A 19,492-nucleotide genomic window follows, 5' to 3' on the forward strand; every position below is an offset into this window, starting at 1 on the left:
CTGCTTCGGTGACAACTTTTTTTTATGGAAGTTCCTCATGACCAAACAATAGTGCTTCATTCATCCGAGTTGAAAGACAAGGTTGTCAGAAAACCTGTGAGCTGTTTCCACACAAATCCCCGAGTGCTGTGATTAGTATGTCTGTCCAGCTCCAGCTTCAGCGCAAAACTTGGCTCAGTGGATTTCATAAAACCAGTCTTCAGATGCCATAAATGCCCCGTGGGTTTTGTGTTGACTCCAAAAATACCATACACTGTATTTAATCTTTCCACGCGACATGCTCATTAGCTCAGTTTCCACATTCCTGAAATATTAGAAGTTTCTTGTGTGCTCAGGGTGCACTTTTGTGAAATCAAAATGGCTTATGGCTTTTTAAGTTTTGTATAAATACTAAGTACTACTTCTCCTTTCAACATTTCTACTTTCCTAAACAAAGTGAAGACAAAAAGAAAGAAAAGAAAAACTTAACACTGGTTTGCAAAAATCCAAAGTTTTTCTGTTTTAGTTTATCGAATTCTGATGTAACTAAGAAAGTAGTCTTTGAATTAACGCTGAGTCTCAATGTCAGTGGAAATCTTGGTCCCAAGAGAATTGCTGGGGCTTTAAAACAGAAAATAGTGCACATGATACATGTGGCTGGCATAAATCTGAAAAGCCAGCTTATTAGGGAAGCTTCTCTTTGAATCGCAGCATGAAAAGCTGATCTAGTTAAGAGGGAGATCTTGACTTCGGAGAGAGAAGGTAGAGCAGGTGCCTATGGTGATTCTCAGATTATGCATTTGATTTTTTTTTTTTTTTGCAATTAAATCAAATTGTAGGAGCCTCTTGATTGCTCACGTTTGCTTCTGTTACAGCTGCTCCCTGGAGAAACGGTATTTTCGCCATCTGTAAATTGGCAGTAACTCCCAGCTTTTTTTTATGCTGCAGCATATGTTATCAACAGTTTTCTGTTTCGCCTGCACCGGATCTGATCCTTTAAATCCCTACTTAAAACTCACTTTTCCTGAGCTCCCGTGTGTTAAGGCCCATCAGCTTGCTTCAGTCTGTCACTATCGTGTGTCTCCAGTTCCTTCCCATTTAATTCAGCACCTCCTACATGCCCGCTCATCTCCCAGCTCTCCACAACCTTCAGGGATACGTTCTGATGTCCCGATTTTGCAGATGACCAAACTGAGGTCCAGAGAGATGACAAGTAACTCATCTACAGTCATAGAGCTTATCGGTGGGAAAAGTGGGATTTGACCCTGGGGCTACTGACTGCAGAGCCTGGCCCATCCATTCCAAGGTGCTCTATTTTAAATGATGTGCCACATCATTCCTAGAGCAGGAAACAGCACATGAATATCTAAGAGGCTAGACAAGGTCTATAGAAAGGTCACACCGATCATGGGTGAGACTCATAGACTCAGCAGGTCTTTGAGATCATCCAGTTCAAACTTCTACCCCAATCAGCAATTCCCTCTGCAACAGTCCAGGTAAACAGTTTCCCAGCCTTGTGCTTGCATTGTTTTTAAATGAAAAAAAAAAAAAGTGGTGAATCGCTGTGGATATGATCCCATTTATATATCAATATTCATCCAGTGGTTGAGTTTCCGCAGCAACGTTGCACTTGGGAACAATTGTGCAAACAGCTGTGCTCAGGTTGGATCAGAGTATTCCCACCAGCAGAGCCAGGCACCCAGGAGAGACCCGGCAGTGAGGCATGATCAGGAAGTGCGGTCCTTATCACTGTTTATGTGCCTTCCCAGGACCAACGCTCTCGAAAGTGGTCCCCGAAAGGGCTAAACAGCATCCTTTCAAAATGGCACAAATGACTGAAAAACACCAACTCCAAAAGAGGAGGAATCCCTCACAATCCCACCAGCCGAACTAATCTGTTTTCATTCTTCTTGCTTCCTGCTAGTCCTTGCCCACATGTAAATATGATGTTTAGAGTTGTAATCAAGTATATGTGCAATTTGCTCTTCTGCTTTGCGTGCTTGACATTATATCATAGGCATTTTCTGTTGCTACACAGTCTGCGTAATTATAATTTTTAGTAACTGTACGATAGTCCATCAAATTGACACAACATAATTTACTTAACTACTCTTGTTTCTAGTTTTTCTATATTATAAATTACTCCACGATGATCATCTTGATTTTTATTGCCTTTTCCCCTTCTTTTGGATTATTTCCTTGGAGTAAAAAATTAGCATACTGTTTAAAAAACAAAGTCAGTGTGAATGGCCTCTGTTTTGAATTTCATGACATGCAAAAAGATCCAGGTCCTTAGTAGAATTAACATCAGGTGTGGCTGTTCTTTCATGTATTAATATTTAGGTGTCTAACAACTTTGTGTCATAAATAGATAAAATTCTGCACCCCATGAGCGTACTTTCTAAAAGAAAATAGAAAGAGAACTTTATTTTTAAATTTTATTTATTTATTTGAGAGAGAGAATGAGACAGAGAGAGAGCACGAGACGGGGGAGGATCAGAGGGAGAAGCAGACTCCCTGCTGAGCAGGGAGTCCGATGTGGGACTCGATCCCAGGACTCCAGGATCATGACCTGAGCCGAAGGCAGTCGCTTAACCAACTGAGCCACCCAGGCGCCCAGAAAGAGAACTTTTTTAAGAAGAGTAAAATTAATTTTCAAGTCCTCCCCCCAAAGAAAGTTTTTCTTAAAATTTTTGTTATCTTTCCCTTTTTAAATCTGCCACATTCACCTCCTACACTCTTCAAACATGAATTTTGGGGCGCCTGGGTGGCTCAGTCGGTTAGGTGTCTGCCTTGGGCTCAGGTCATGATCCCAGGGTCCTGGGATCGAGCCCCGCATCGGCATCAGCAACAACATCATCATCATCATCATCATCATCATCATCATCAGGCTCCTTGCTCAGCAGGGAACCTGCTTCTCCTCTCCCTCTGCCTGCTGCTCTGCCTACTTGCACTCACGTGTTCTATCAAATAAATAAATAAAATCTTTTTAAAAAATGGGTTTTTAAGCAGGAGGTTGGGGATTTGTTATTCAAGCAGATCACTTTGTCCCCCACATGAGAGGTGGCCTAGACAGAGTAGAGGCCAGCAGTGGTCCGGTTGGGAGACCCCAGCAGTAGGCCAGGCAGGACAGCATGAGGCTCCAAGGTAGGCATGGTAGGTGGAGTGGCGATGGCCAGAAAGGGGCAAATGCAGGTGACACTTCCTAGAATGGTCAGGACTTGAAGGTCAGTTAGGTGTGTGGATTAGACAAGTGCACCTGTTGACCAGCTCTCTGGAGATTTTCAGAAGAATGATCGTGCCCCAGGCTCAGGTGTAGGAAAGATAGATCCCTGCCAACTCGGAGCCATTTGAAGCACTCCAGAATCTCTGAGCTCACCTGCCCAAAACGCCTCAAGAGAAAGTCATTCGTTGAAGGTGACATCCTGCCTCTCCATCAGCCTCCAGTTACAAAGCAACCTACTCCTGAATGAATGACATGCTGTGACATTTTCCACAATGTGGTGAGGACAGGGCACTGGGCTAAGGAGTCAGAGACCTGAGTCCTAGTCCTTGTTATGTGGTCAGGGTAAGTCACTTGATCTTGCCAAGCCTCAGTTTACTTAGCTGTAAAATGGGGATAATGAGGACGGTCCTACCTGCTTCACAAGATGTTTTTGAGTATCATGTGAAATCATGTATATGAATCCCTTTGTAAACTCTGATGTACTGCACAGATGTTGGATGGGTTGGGTAGTAGAAACAGGAGGCAAGAAGTTGATCACATCACCAGTTGTTGCTGACTGGTAGAAAGCAAAGCCTTAAATGAGTGGGACATGGGATAGTAAATTTTGGTGAGTGTGCCTGAAGGGCTGTCTTTGTCTGCTTGGGCTGCCATAACAAAATACCACAGACTAGGTTGTTTAAACAACAGACATTTATTTCTGAAAGTTCTAGAGGCTGGAAAATCCAAGATCAAGTTGCTGGCAGATTCAGTTCCTGGTGAGGGTCCCATCTCTTCCTTGCAGACAGCCACCTTTTGTTGTGTCCTCATAAGGTGGAGAGAGTGAGCTTTGGTGTCTCTTCCTCTTCCTACAAGGGCACTAATCCCAACACGGGAGCCCCACCCTCATGACTTTATCCAAACCTAATTACCTCCCCAAGCCCCTACTTCCAAATGCCATCACATTGGGGGTGGGGGGGTCAGGGCTTCAATATCTGAATGTGAGGGGGCACAACATTCAGTCCATAACAATGGAGAACACAGCACTGACAAGAACAGACCCACACAGGAGGCTGATGGAACTCAGAGAACCCAGAACAAGAGGATGCCTGAGGATGGTGAATGAGGGTTGAGTCCCAGCTCTGTCACTTTCTAGAGCTCCACGACATGGACAGGTTACTAACTTTGTCACACCTCAACCACCTCATCTAAAATGAAGACTCGTTCCTTCACCAAATATTTTATTGAGTAGCTACTCTGTTCCAGACACTGACCTAGGTGCTGAGGATTAAAAGGTGAACAAGTCCCTGCCCTTGTGAAGCACCCATCACCATGGGGGGTGGGAGTGCTCTGAGGTCCCGTGGGGGTCCCATGGGGGTGCTCTGAGGGGTTCCTGGTGTAATCTGCATGGCACGGCAGTTGTCCGAATAAGTGCTCTAGAACTGTTAGCTTCTATTATCATGTTTCATCATTTTTGCCAGGGTTGGTTCTGTGAAGATGCTATATGAGTAGAAATCAGGGGCATTATCCCAGAGGTCCATTTGTACATTCCCCTCTGTATTTGCTGTCATGGATAGAACTTGCAGGGTCACCCCCACACCACTCACTCCACTGGGTAGCCAATAAGCATCCATTCTCTGGGCTCCCTTCTCCACTGAGTCCAGAAGGGCATTGCTTATTTAGGAAATGACATGTTCTGAGTTATTAATACATTCCAAATATTAAAATTTTAGTTGAAGCACTGGGAAAATCATGGCAGGATCATAATTTAGGAAGGCCAGGTGGCTAATGAATGCTTGGTGCCCAGGAATATCTTGATTCCTCTGCCCCTCTCTCCCAATTAACAAAGGCGCTGATGATCTCAGGGCTGCTTCTGACCAGCTGGGATAAATCAGCCCACTGGCAGCTGCCCAAATGATGTATTTTAAGGGCACGGGCCATGTGGCTCTCTATTGCAAAGCAATTGGGGTCACTGTGTTTGCATATGGATTAACTTCCTGTGCAGGGATCCTACCCACGTACTGTGCCCGCCGTGGGTTGACACGCAATAGCTGTTCAGCAATGATAAAGAGGAGGCCGACCTAATGACCCTTCGGAATGCCCCCATCTTCATTTCTCTCCATTCCTATTTTTATGACTTTCAGCAAAGAGAATGCAATTGGCTTTCCCTATCTATTTTCTCAGCCCCTGTTCTTAGAAAGAATTTCCCACAATTGACAGAAAAAGGTATCTGGATGAGTATGGATGGAAAAAAAAACATAAAGATCCATACAGATGGGACTTGAAAATTATCAGCTTGGCCCATATTCCTTAGTGATTCCAAGGCAAGATACGTTAAAGTCATGGTCACATTGAATAAACTGTTAATTGGATGAGCCATTCTCTAGGAGGACCCCAGGGCAAATCCCAGTGGGCTCAAGTGGTAATTGGCTCTGTTGTGAACAGTCTAGAAGTTCCTGAATATTTTGTCTCCATTCCCCTGAGCAATCATGTGTAACACAGGGGAGATGACTAACTTAGTCCTTATTTAGCCATTCAATAAACTTTTATCAATGACCTACTGTGTCCAACACACCATACTAAACATTGGAAGGGTCCAAAGACATATGAGACAGTCCCTAGCAAGCCAGAAACTTGCTGTCTTAGAAGAGCAATTAGGAATTCACAAAATAACCACCACCCTTGGTCATAGAGTTCACCTGCCAACTATTCTGTGATTCTTGGGACCTGTGATCATAGGTCCCAGATTTTCTGGGCTAGTTCTGATAGTTCATGTTCTAGGTTGTTATCCCCCCTAAATCTTCGAGGTACTCCAAAAGTCAGAACCCAAGCTACATTCCTCAGACTGCCTCTTCTATCTGGAAGCAAGGCAAAACTCCTCTGATTTTTAGCTAAAAAAGATGGTCACCGAACACACCTTATGGTATAAGGTGACTAACCATTCATAAATCTGCAACAAGCAATTAATGAGGAGCATGAGCCTTTTCGGCAAGATTTTCTGAACCATGACTTGGCAAATGTTTTCGATGGCCCATGCACTGCTTTTCTTTTCATTTATTAATTAACTGTGCACCTGTTGAATGAACAACGGTGAATAAGACACAGTCCTGACCTCTCAGAAGCTTATGTGACAGTTGAGCGAAGATAACAGAACAAAAAAAAAAAAAGGCAACAATGTCATTGAGGAAATGGCCAGAGTGTCACCCATGCATTCAAGGAGTTTAGACTTGACTCTGATGGCGCTACCAGTCCCCGTGGGGACCTCCTAGGCAGAGGTGTGAAGGAATATGAGTCACACTTTAGAAGAGCTGATCCCGAGACAGTACCAAGAGATGGAAGCGGGCAGCGTCGGAGGGAGGCAGGCGGACAGGGAGGACGTTCTCATGTCCTCCCAGGGATGACTGCCACATAAAGGGCCATCAAGAGGGATTTCCACTCATGAGAGTGGAAGGCCGAGGTGGAGCCAACAAGCCAAGAAATAGCCCCTTGGCGGGAAGCAGGAGCAGGCTTTCACTTCAGTTCCTTATACACAGTTCTGTATCACTATGCTCTGTGCCCTTTCTCTATACTTTGGCATTTAGCTGAGGAGGAGGCAGCAGCATAGGGATGAGCGATTAAAGATAACTTGAAAATTAACCTATCTATGTGGACTGACACAAATTTGAAAGGCTCAAAATTGGCTAAATTGAAGGGAAGGAACCCTACTTTGATAATCCCCAAAGGCAAATAATCCCTGGTATTTAGCATTGGAAGAGGACTTTTTTTTTTTTCTGCAGTGTATCTACCATCAATGCAATGTTCTTTATTATGCCAATATGGAAATATTTGCTATATTAACTCCAAACCTGCCAGATAGCAGAAAATGAGAAAGGAGAAGCAAATAGGACCCATGAGCCCATCAGTTCATGAGCACAGGGATGCGGGGACTCTGGAATAATGCACAAAAAGTTAACCGTCCATGATAGCTTTACATCAATGTCCTCTTCGTCTCTCTAAGTTGGGGAGTGTCACCACCAGAAAATTCTAGAGAGACTCCTGCTGCCTGTGTGGAGTAATTCTGTGTTAGTGGCTCTGTGGGATCTCCTCTTTTATCTTTGACGACTTGTCCCTAAGCTGCCCACCTTCTCCTCCTAAATGCCAGAGTGTACACAAAGAAGTTGTGGCAGAACTAGAGGGTATGATGCTAAGCAAAATAAGTCAGAGAAAGATGATTATCATATGATCTCATTCATATGTGGAATTTAAGAAACAAGGCAGAGGATCATAGGGGAAGAGAGGAAAAAATAAAATAAGACGAAACCAGAGAGGGAGACAAACCATAAGAGACTCTTCATCTCAGGAAACAAACTGAGGGTTGCTGGAGGGGAAGGGGGTGGGGGGATGGAGTCACTGGGTGATGGGCATTAAGGAGGTCACGTGATGTGATGAGCACTGGGTGTTATATAGTACTGATGAATCACTGAACTCTACCTCTGAAACTAATAATACACTAGATGTTAATTAATTGAATTTAATTTTTTTTAAAAAGTAGTGGCAGAAAGCTGTGTGTAAAAGCAGCTACAGTAATAGTCCTGATATCGGAGCTCTGTGCCCCTCTCCATGCCTCTCCTGCAAGAGGGAGGCTCTGAGGCCTCCATTCCCCACAGCTGAGAGAGGTTTCTTGTTCTCTCCTGTCCATTCCAGGACTTCGTCTCACCACGTTCTTGGCACAGTCTTTCCTCCTGGAGTTCCCACATCCATTCATACCACCTTCATCATGGCCTCACCTCTGGCTGGGGAGCTCCATGTGGAATGCTCTCCTATTTTCCTTAACCACCTCTGCGATTCCCTCACAGTTTTCCTTTGCCACGTCCCTACTGGGCCTCCTTGCAACCTCAAAACCCACAATGACTCTGATAATACCCCAGCCGCAGTAGCCTCAAATCCTGGAAGCCATCACTCCCACCCCCCTTGGTCACCAGGCCTACACGTTAGACCATGTTCCCATGCAGAACAGGTCTACCTCTAAGACCTCAAAGACTGAGTTCTCCCTCTCTGGTTATCTCTAGAGCTCTTCCTTCTCCTGACCCTCAGGCCACTGCCATCATGCCAGTTCTCCCCTCTCCTCCCAGTTATCAGACTGTCCCTACTTCACCAACCTCCCCTCCCAGCCCACACCCTATGACACCCAGCCCCTGACCTTCTGCCCTTCCTAAGACCATCTTCAACACCCAAGGTGATGGTTAATTTTTTTTTCAGCTTTGCTGAGGTATAGTGGACCTATAAAACTGTAGAATATTTCAAGTGTACATTGTGAAAAATAAATAAGTAAAAAATAAAGCGTACATTGTGGTGATTTGATACACATATACATTGTGAAAGGATCACCCCTACCCCATCTAGTTCATTAACATGTTGTGATGGATAATTTTATGTGTCAACTTGACTGAGCTTAGGGATGTCCAAGGGGCTGGTAAACATTTCTGCCTGTGTCTGTGCAGGCATTTATGTAAGAGATTAGCATTTGAACAGGTAGACTGAGTAAAGATCCACCCTCACCAATGTGGGTGGGCATCATCCAATCTGGTGAGGCCCAAATAGAACAGGTGAATGCAACTTGAACTGAGACACTCATCTTCTCCCGCCCTTGGACATCTGCACTCAGGGTTCTCTACCTGCTTTCCTGGGCCTCCAGTTTGTAGACAGAAGATAGAGGCAATTCTCAGCCTCCATAATGGTGTGAACCAATTCCTCATAATGATCTCTTGCTGTATACCTATAGCTATCTTATTGGTTCTGTTTCTCGGAGAACCCTGGCTAATACACCTAATTTCCCCCAACATCATCCATCATCCTCTCTCTTGCTCTGAGTTCGTTCGGTACCAATGGAGAGTCTTGTTCTCCAGCCCCAAAGGATCATTGCTTTTGTAAACTCTGTATTGTATTTCTCATACAAATGCTATCAATTTCTCCCATACTTTACAAGTCCTGCTCGGTCCCCCACCTTTCCATCTCAGCAGATGGTCCTCTCTGCCTCTTTACTGACACTAAGTACAACATCTCCCCTTGAATTTTCATAGCTCTCAAACTTGATGGGCCCCAAACCTAGCCAGTGCTTCCTACATCTACCTAGTTGTTTGTGCTTGAAATGTGAGGGTCATCTTGACATCTCCCTCTCCCGTGCACCTCACACTCATCAATCTCCAGAGTTTGTTGAGTCTACCTATTAAACAAATCTCAAGTCTGTTCTTCTCCAACTCCATCATTTATGACTGTTTTAGTTCTGGCCACCATCATCTCACTTGGATGCCCAAATGATGCTTTTAAAATCCAAACCTGGGGTGCCCGGGTGACACAGTCCATTGAGCATCTGACTCTTGGTTTCGGCTCAGATCATGATCTCAGGGTGGTGAGATCCAGCCCCACATGGGGCTCTGCGCTCAGCACTGAGTCTGCTTAAGAGTCTCTCTCCTTGGGGGTCGCCTGGATGGCTCAGTCATTAAGCGTCTGCCTTCGGCTCGGGTCATGATCTCAGGGTCCTGGGATGGAGCCCCACATTGGGCTCCCTGCTCGGTGGGAAGCCTGCTTCTCCCTCTCCCACTCCCCCTGCTTGTGTTCCCTCTCTCGCTGTACCTCTCTCTGTCAAATAAATAAATAAAATCTTTTAAAAAATGGGGGCACCTGGGTGGCTCAGTCAGGTAAGCATCTGCCTTCAGCTCAGGTCATGATCCCAGGGTCCTGGGATCGAGCCCCGCATTGGGCTCCCTGCTCAGCAGGGAGCCTGCTTCTCCCTCTCCCTCTGCCTCTCTCTCTCTCAATCTCTCTCTGTCAAGTAAATAAATAAAATCTTAAAAAAAAAAAAAAAGACTCTCCCTCTCCCTCTGCCCCCACCCCTCTCAAAATGAATAAATAAATCTTTAAAAAAAAAAAGACTTCCCAATACTAAGAGGAAAACATTTAAAATCCTTAACACGCCCTAGCAGACCACGTTTGCTCTCTGGAGCCTGCCATTCTTTCATTCTCTGCAATCCACACTTCTTTCCTTCTTTCCAATGGCAAACTCTTCACCACCTCATGGTAACATGCTGTCTCGCCACATCTCCCACACCTCTACACCCATCTCCCCCTGGAAAATTCCTATTTGTCTTTCAGTTCTCAGCTTAAATCTCATTTCCTCAGATGCTGCCCACCTTCCTCACCCAGTGTAGATTAGATGTTGTTTTGTCTTAGGTACCCTGTGCTTTTCTCTCACATTGTTTATCACAAATGCAATGACACCATTATTTTGTGATTATCTGCTTAATGACTGTCTTTTCCACTCCCCTAGAAGCAGCTCAAGAGTTGGGACCCTGTCTCATTTGCTCATTGTTGTGTCCCCAGACCTGGCATAGTGCCTGATACAGGGCTGAGTTGCTTTTCATCTCCAAGGAACGAGCCTATGAATCAGGTCCATCAGGAAAGGGACGGAGGGGAGCAAGTCTATGAAATGGGCACCCTTTGATCCCCTTCTCCACAGGCCTCCCGCTGTGCTGCTCCTTCTCCCAGCTTCTCATCGCTGTTGACCATCTTCATGTAAACATATTACTTTAAAATTGTTGAAAATACGTCACTTCAACAGAATGTGCCCAACTGGTCTCCCTGCCAACCGCTCACCCCCATCTGTTGTATTGATAAGAAAAATCTGTGTCCTAAGATGGCCCACCGAGCTGCCGAGAGAGTCCCAGTCCTTGCCCCAGGGCTCTTCCAGGTTCTTCTCCCTGCCCCACTTCACACACACGCCAAAAGTGCCCAGTATGTGGAACTAGAAGTGTATAAATTACCCCCTTTGTTTGTGCTCAGGGCTCAGACCTTTGGAGACCACTCTCCGCTGAGCCCACCAGCATTAAATAAACCTCCTATCCTCCAAGATCTCCGGGTGCCACTTGGTTCTTCCGTCGGGCGATCCAGTCCAGGTTCCGTAACATTTGGTTCCCTGACTGGGAAACCCAAACTTGCTGGCCCATTGTTGCCACCAGTTTGGGGGCAACAGCAAGGCGGTGACGGATCGAGGGATCTTAACGGAGAAGGCGCACCCTGCCTAATTTTTGGCAATCTTCCACCCCAGTCGCCTCGGACCCTGCCCCATTGTTCCCGCTGGACTTGAGGAGACTTGGCAGGTGAGGACCTGTTCCCAACGTCAGATTCCGGTAAGGCCTAGGGCCCCAGGACCCAGACAGGCCCACCCCCATTGGGATGGAAGAGGAGCCTGATCACCTCCCAGAGACCTCTTAGAGGTCTCACAGGTAGGGATTTCCAGGGAGGGAATGTAATAACTCCTGGAGTGTGAATGTGTGAGTGAATGTGCAGTCCGACCTGGCTTGCTCAAGCGGACTGATTCTGTGACTCCACAAGCGGGCACCCTTAAGGTCCCCAGAAGCCTAGAGTCTGAGTGGGCCCGTCTGCAATTCCGTGGTGAACTGCATACGGTCTATGGCGGCATTGGAATAGTTTCCGATCGTAAGTCACAACACTGAGACCTCTACGGCTAAGCCTCACCTAAGCTCCTTTGGGACACGGCCAGCCGGGCATCTCTGATTGGTCCCCACATCTCAGGAGGCAACCCTCTCTTTGTCTGTCTCTGTGCCACCACACACGGAGACATCACCATGGGGTCAGGGCAGAGTAAACCTATGGTTCTAGAGACCATGATCAAAAATTTCAAGAAGGGGTTTTCAGGAGACTATGGAGTCAGGATGAACCTTGGCAAGTTGAGAACCCTATGTGAATTGGAATGGCCCACCTTTGATGTCGGGTGGCCTTCAGAAGGGACATTGGATATCCCAATGATTCGTCAAGTATGGCAAGTCATAACAGGAGAACCAGGACACCCTGACCAGTTTCTGTACATTGACTCCTGGCTAGGAATTGCTCAGACCCTTCCACCCGGGTGTGATTCACTTGCAATAGGCAGGGTCAGGCCAGGGTCTTAATTTCCTCATCCAAGTGACCTAAGGAAATCAGCAAAAGCCCCAGTCTCCACAAATCCTAGCCAGAGATCCCGAGGATGAACCGACCCTGCCCCCACCGTACATACCCCCAAGACCATCTACACCTGGCCCTTCAGCTCCAGACACCCCACCGTCATCGGTCTCACCGGCGTCCCCAGGCCCAGAGGATCCACCGGCGCCCCCTGGCCCCAAAGATCCACTTTCTCCAGGACCAGCAGTCAGGCTGCACCCCAGGCCGGGCACAAGCACCCTCCAAATGCCAGTATGAGAGACGCGGGAACCCGAGAGGCACGATGAAGACAGGACAGTCCAACCCGGCCATTCCATGATGTATTATCAGCCCTTCTCCACCACAGACCTCTTCAACGGGAAACACCCCATCCTACTCTGAAAAACCACAGGCTATGATAGACCTCATAGGTCCCTCTTCCAGACTCATCAGCCAACCTGGGAAGACTGCCAACAGTTACTCCACACCCTGGTTAACACAGAGCAAAGAAGGAGAATAATGAAAGGTGCACGGCAGTACCTGGAAGAGCACGCACCAGCGGGAGTCATCGACCCTGCTGCCTGGGCTAATACAGCCGCACCCGAGGAGTACCCAGCATGGGACTTCACCACAACCAAGGGACAGGCCCACATCCGCCAGTACCAGGAAGCCCTCCTCTGGGGAATCCGGGCAGGAGCTAAGAAACCCATACACATGACTAAGGTATCCTTGGTCACTCAACAACCAGGGGAGTCCCCCAGGGACTACTATGAAAGACTATGTGAAGCCTACAGGATATACACTCCATTTGACCCCGAGGCACAGGAAAACCAACAGATGGTAAACACCTCCTTCGTGGCTCAGGCCACCCCAGACATCAGAAAAAAACTTCAGAAACTAGAGGGTTTTGCCGGGATGAACATCACCCAACTAATAGAGATTGCCAATAAGGTCTATATGAACAGGGAGGTCGCAGCCGAATGGGAAGCCAAAAAAAGATGAAAAAGAAAGTCAGCCTCCTCGCCGCCACCCTGAAAGAAAAGGACAACACAAAGACAGGGAGACCTCAACCACCAAAAGGGGGGAAACCCAGAACCCCCTTGGCAAGGGATCAATGTGCCCACTGTAAAGAGAAAGGGCATTGGAAAAACGAATGTCCCAACCAGGGAAAGGCTCAAAAGCCCAGCCACTATAAGGAAGAACACCGAGAGGAGGACTTCATAGGCCTTGAGGGAATGGACTCAGACTGAGGATGACTGGGCTCTTTCCTCCTTGGCCCCCATGAACCCATGGTCAAAATGAAGGTGGGGCGCCAACCAATGACTTTTATGTTTGATACTGGGGCCAAGCACTCTGTTGTCACCTCCCCAATGACACCTTTCAGCAAAAGGACTGCGACCATCCTCGGGGCTACCGAGAGGTGGGCGATACAATAGCCTTTTGCCAGGCTCGCCAGTGTGAACTCAGGGGCTATAAGGTCCAACATGAATTCCTTTATCTGCCTGATTGCCCCATCCCTCTCCTGGGCTGAGACATACTCTCCAAGCTTAGGGCTCAGATAACCTTTGAGCCCACTGGACACACTAGCCTTCAATTGAACCCAAGGCAAGAGGAGACGGGGTCTCTAATACTAGCAATTACCATGCCAAGGGAAGAAGAATGGAGGCTATTCTGTGTCCAGGCCCAACTGAGCAGCCAGCCGGAGTTCAGACTTGCCTTCAGTATGGGCTGAAAACAACCCACCTGTACTAGCCTGGAATTGGGTCCCTATCATTGCTGAACTGATCCCAGGAGCCCAAACTCAGAGGCAAAGGCAATACCCCCTTTCACAAGAAGCTAAGATCAACATCCAAGAACATCTGTCCAAACTCAAAGAAGCAGGTATTCTAGTCGAGTGCCAGTCAGCCTGGAATACCCCACTCCTGCCAGTCAAGAAGCCAGGAGGGGGATACTGACCAGTTCAAGACCTGCGGGTCATCAACAAGGTGACCATCTCTCTGCACCCAGTGGTCCCGAATCCATACACCCTCCTCGGCCAAATCCCAGAGTCGGCCAGATGGTTCACGTGCCTAGATTTGAAGGATGCCTTCTGCCTCCGCTTAGCTCCCCAGAGCCAGCCACTGTTTGCCTTTGAATGGACTGAACCTGATACAGGGCGCCAGATGCAACTGACTTGGACGCACCTCCCACAGGGGTTTAAAAACTCACCAACTCTCTTTGGGGAAGCACTGGCTGTGGACCTCATCAGCTTCCCAAGAGAGGCCACACGGTGCACCCTCCTCCAGTATGTGGATGACCTCCTCCTCGCCAGTGACACACAAGAAGACTGTACAAAAGGCACAAAGGCCCTCCGACATCTCCTGTCAGACTCGGGATACCGAGCCTCATGGAAGAAGGCACAAATCTGCCAACAACATGTCCGATACCTTGGTTTCCTCCTCACGCAAGGGAAAAGAGAACTAGGGCCGGAGAGGAAAAGGGTCATCATCTCCCTGCCCGAACCCCAGACAAAAAGGGGCCTATGAGAATTCCTGGGGCCTGCAGGATTCTGCTGCATCTGGATCCCTGGGTTCTCGGCAATAGCAAGACCCCTTTATGATCTCTTAGGGGGATCAAATCGAGAACCCCCTGCCTGGACTGAGGAAACGGAAGCCACTTTCACAGAGATAAAGACCGCCCTGGGGCCGGCTCCAGCCCTGGGCCTACCAGATGTAGAAAAACCTTTCAATCTCTGTGCATGAAAAGGAAAAAATAGCACTCGTGGTACTCACCTACACTGTTGGACCCTGGCAACGGCCAGTTGCTTACCTGTCAAAGAAGCTGGACCCCGTGGCAGCAGGATGGCCACCGTGCCTCAGGGCGCTGGCAGCCACAGTCCTACTCATCAAGGAGGCGGACAAACTTACCCTGGGGCAAGAACTTAACATCAAGGTCCCTCATGCAGTTGTGTCCTTCATGAACACACAGGGACACCGCTTCCTTTCCAGCTGTCGGCTAGCACAATACCAAGGGCTTCTCTGCGAAAACCCGCGAGTCACCCTCAAAACAGTAAGGACATTAACCTTTCTCCCCACGGAAGAGGGGGGACCAGACAACGACCGCTCTGAGGTGACTGATGAAGTCTACGCGAGCCGTCCAGATCTGTGGAATCAAGCCATAAAGAATCCAGAGCTCACGCTGTTCAGGGATGGCAGCAGTTACCTACAGGAGGGTGACCGGAAAGCAGGTTATGTAGTAACCACAACCACTGAAGTTCTAGAAGCTAAGGCATTACCAGCTGGATGGTCAGCTCAACGGGCTGAATTATATGCCTTAGTCCGAGCCCTCACCCTCGGTGAAGGTAAGCAAGTCAACATCTATACTGACTCTCGGTATGCCTTCGCTACTGTACATATACATGGAGACATCTACAAGGAAAGGGGCCTCCTAACCGCAGCAGGAAAAGCTATCAAGAACAAAGAGGAGATGCTGAGACTCCTCAAAGCCGTCTGGCTTCCAAAGGAAGTAACAATCCTGCACTGTAAGGGACCAGAAAGGAGATGACCCCATAGCATGGGGAAATCATCTGGCAGATGAGGCAGCCAAGACTGCAGCCAGTGAGGACATGGACAGAGCCCCTTCCCTCACCATGGCCCTAATAGCCCCAGAAGAAGTCCCTCTACCCAGTTGCACTAAAAAGGAAAAGGATTGGGCCATGGCTGAGGGAGCCACCCTGACTGAAAAGGGATGGTGGATGATGCCAAATGGGTGCATCTTTGTTCCAACAGCAACTGGAGGGCATCTAGTCAAGGAATACCACCAATTCACTCATCTGGGTAAACTGCATGAGAGCCTTTCTCAAGAAGCACTACATCAGTCAGCTGCCAGCACTATGCCGAGCAACGAGTGAACGATGCATAACATGTGCTACAAATAATGCTCGGTCTGCACCACGGCCCCCGCCAGGTGTCTAGAGGATGGGAGCAACCCCCTTTGAAGATCTAGAGGTCTCAGGTGTCACCCCGTGGGTCCACCACTCCAGAATGAAGAAAGCTCATCATTCGGAAAAGGAGCCACGCAAGTGGAGAGTCCAGCCAGACTTCACGAACCCACTCCAGCTTCACTTTCGACGAGACCCCACCGACTGATGGACACCTGCTCACCGTGGTCCCTGGATCTCATCGGCATGATTTCCCTCATCTTGGGAGTCAGACTACACTGTTGCCCCTCCTGACTGGACTTTCCCCCAGAGGCTTACTATTGCCATTGCTTATTGGGTGACCCTAGGGTGTATTACTGCACTTACTTGTCCACGGGTTTCATCTGCTGATGGGTTAGCCATGATGGCTCCCTCTACCTAAGGTCATAGATCCCACTTTTACTGGCCCTCTGCTGTCTACTCCTGAGCGCATTTCACCATGGTTTTCCTGGCCCCAGTCAGTCCCGGTTTTCTGCTGCCTGGTGTGCTGTTCCTCCTCACTGCCTCTAGCTTGCCCAGCCAGGCAAGGGGGGCAAATTCTCATATCACCATTACTGGCAAATGGACTTTCCAGCTTATCCCCCTCAATCCTGCACCAGCGCCCCCACTGACTTCTTCCACCTGGGATGGGCACACACCGAAGGTTAACTTCCATTTTGATGGATGCCAGTTTCTTGATACCTTCTGGGAACCTCATAGACAGTGTTCCTACCATGGCCCTCACTCAGGTTACCAGCTGGTAAATATCTACATCTGTGGGGGCCCTACGCCTCAACGGCCAAACACCTGCCCTCAGTTCTGCTCGCAAGCCTGGGGATGTGAGTCATGGGTGGCGACTTGGCCGGGAATGGAACGATGGTCCACCTGGTGGCGCCTCAAACAGTGCAGTGACATCTGGATTTCCTTGTCACACAACACCACCCCATCCTCTTGCCCTAACAATCACTGTATACCGCTCACCCTCTCAGGCTTAGAACCCAATGCCACATCATGGGCTACAGGAATCATTCTCCTGTTGGGCCAATATCACCCTATGGGGACCGACGCCATAGCCAAATTTATGATTAAGTCCATGTTCACTCCAAGCCTTACAGTCAACCCCCAGAGTCAGACAGGAAATAACTCACCCTGGTGCATCCCTGGGTCCCCCATCCACAGGCAGCAAGCATCTACAGCACAACTGTTAGGTATGATTAATGCCTCCCACCAAGCACTTAAACACTTGAATCCACCCCTAGCGTCTGACTGCTGGATCTGTATAAAGCCCGGTCCTGTCCAATACCAGGTGTCATCCTCAACCAATCTACCATGTCACCTCCCACCTCAGCACCAGGGGCCTCAGATTATCCCTTTCTGGCTCCGGTACCACTGTATGGCAACTCTTCCTCTCCCATCACGGGCCACAGTTGGGTCTGTGTGCCGAACAACACTTTTCTGGCTTGTGATTAAGGTGTATACATCTCCATCACCCCGTGTGATCAATCATGCACGCTTGTCAGTCTCTTACCTGATCTTTCAGTCCTCCTGGGAGCGATGCCCCACTCATATGGGGACCTCCTAGCTACCTTCGACGCTCCCCTGCGGCCATCCCTCCTATCGTGAGGCTGCTGGCCGCATCAGGTGTTGCCCTCAGCACCACTGGCGTCAGGATGTCTCAGGTTCAGTACCAGGGGCTAACTCAACAACTCACGGCGGATTTTTCAGCCCTCACTCAGCCGGCCCTGGTCCTGCAGCACCAACTCGATTCACTGGCCTCAGTGGTCCTCCAAAACAGGCGCAGGCTCGACTTGCTCACGGCCACGCAAGGGGGCCTCTGCCTCTTCTTACAGGAGGAATGTTGTTTCCATGCTAATGAGTCGGGGGTGGTCCAAGAAACTCTGGCCCAATTACAGGACCGAGTACATCGCCAGTGGGTAACACTCCAGCGGACAACTTGGTGGGATTCCCTCTCACAACGGTTCCCTTGGTTCGCCTCCCTCGTCGGCCCCCTCCTATTGCTTCTCCTCATAGTGGCATTTGGTCCTTGTATTCTTAATGCCCTTACTAGGTTTATCCCTGCTCAAATTGCTAAAATCAGACCCCAGTTACTCCTTACTCACTATATCGTCCCTTAGAAGATGAAGATGGTGCCCTCTAAAGTAGGTGTTTAGCTTTCCACAAGGGGCATCAAAGGGGGTAACGATAAGGAAAATCTGTGTCCTAAGATGGCCGACCGAGCCAGCGAGAGTCCCAGTCCTTGCCCCGGGGCTCTTCCGGGTTCTTCTCCCGGCTCTGCTTCCCGCGCGCACCAATCCGGGGTCTTCTCCCTGCCCTGCTTCGCGCACGCGCCAAAAGTGCCAAATGTGCGGAAGTAGAAGTGTACAAATTACCCCCTTTTTTGTGCTCAGGCTCAGGCCTTTGGAGACCACTCTCCTCTGAGCCCACCAGCGTTAAATAAACCTCCTATCCTCCAAAATCTCTGGGTGCCGCTTGGTTCTTCCGTCGGGCGATGCAGCCCAGGTTCCGTAACAGTATGAATGAAATAGAAACCTGATTTCTCCCCCACTCCTCACCCTTCCCTCAGTGTGCCTCTCCTCAGAGCCCATGTGTCCCCAAAGCATCCCTACCGTCACCTACTCCTACCAGTCCCTCTCTCCTCAAGCTTTATCTTCCTGCTTGCTTTGGCCCCAGCCCCCCCTTCCCCATCTTTCTGTTATCTCTGCCCCTTTCCCTGTGGCCTTCAAAGGTCTTTCCAGACCATGACGACCAGGGGGATGGGAGGGGTATGAAGTGTCAGGGAGAACTTCCTTGATCCTCCAACTCCCTTAATCTAGCCTCCTTACTTTCTTTTTCCCCTCAGTGCCAAAGTTCTTGAAAGAACTGTCTCCATGTGCTGCATGCACTTCCTCCCCACCTCACTGTTATTTATTATTGTAGTCACTCATTTTTTGAAGTTAGTAAGTGTTCACAATACAGAATTCAAAACATTCCAGAAGGCACATGGTGAAGTATCTTCGTTCCATGGTGTCCCCAAGCCACAGGGCTCTCCTCAGAGGCAACCCCTGCTGTCAGTATCTTGTGTATCTTTCCTGAGAGCATATGCGTACATATTCTTGTTTGCATTTTTTTATACAAATGAAGGCATTTATGCCCATTTCCCATCCTTTGCTTTTTTCACGTAAAATATGTGAGGGAGTGTTCTACATCAGGAAATACAAAGCTGCTCCCTTCTTTGAAATCGCTGCCAAGAACCCTCTGTGAGGATGTACCAAAAATTCTCTGCTGTGGACACCCAAGATGTTTCCAGTCCTTTGCTCTAATGAAGATGCTGCAATGAATATCCTTGCATAGATAGGATTTTTCCCCCTCGTGAGTGCATCTGTGGGATAAATCCACAGAAATGAAATTGTATTTTGCAT

The sequence above is a fragment of the Halichoerus grypus genome, chromosome 4 (assembly GCF_964656455.1).
Source record: "Halichoerus grypus chromosome 4, mHalGry1.hap1.1, whole genome shotgun sequence".
NCBI lineage: Eukaryota > Metazoa > Chordata > Mammalia > Carnivora > Phocidae > Halichoerus > Halichoerus grypus.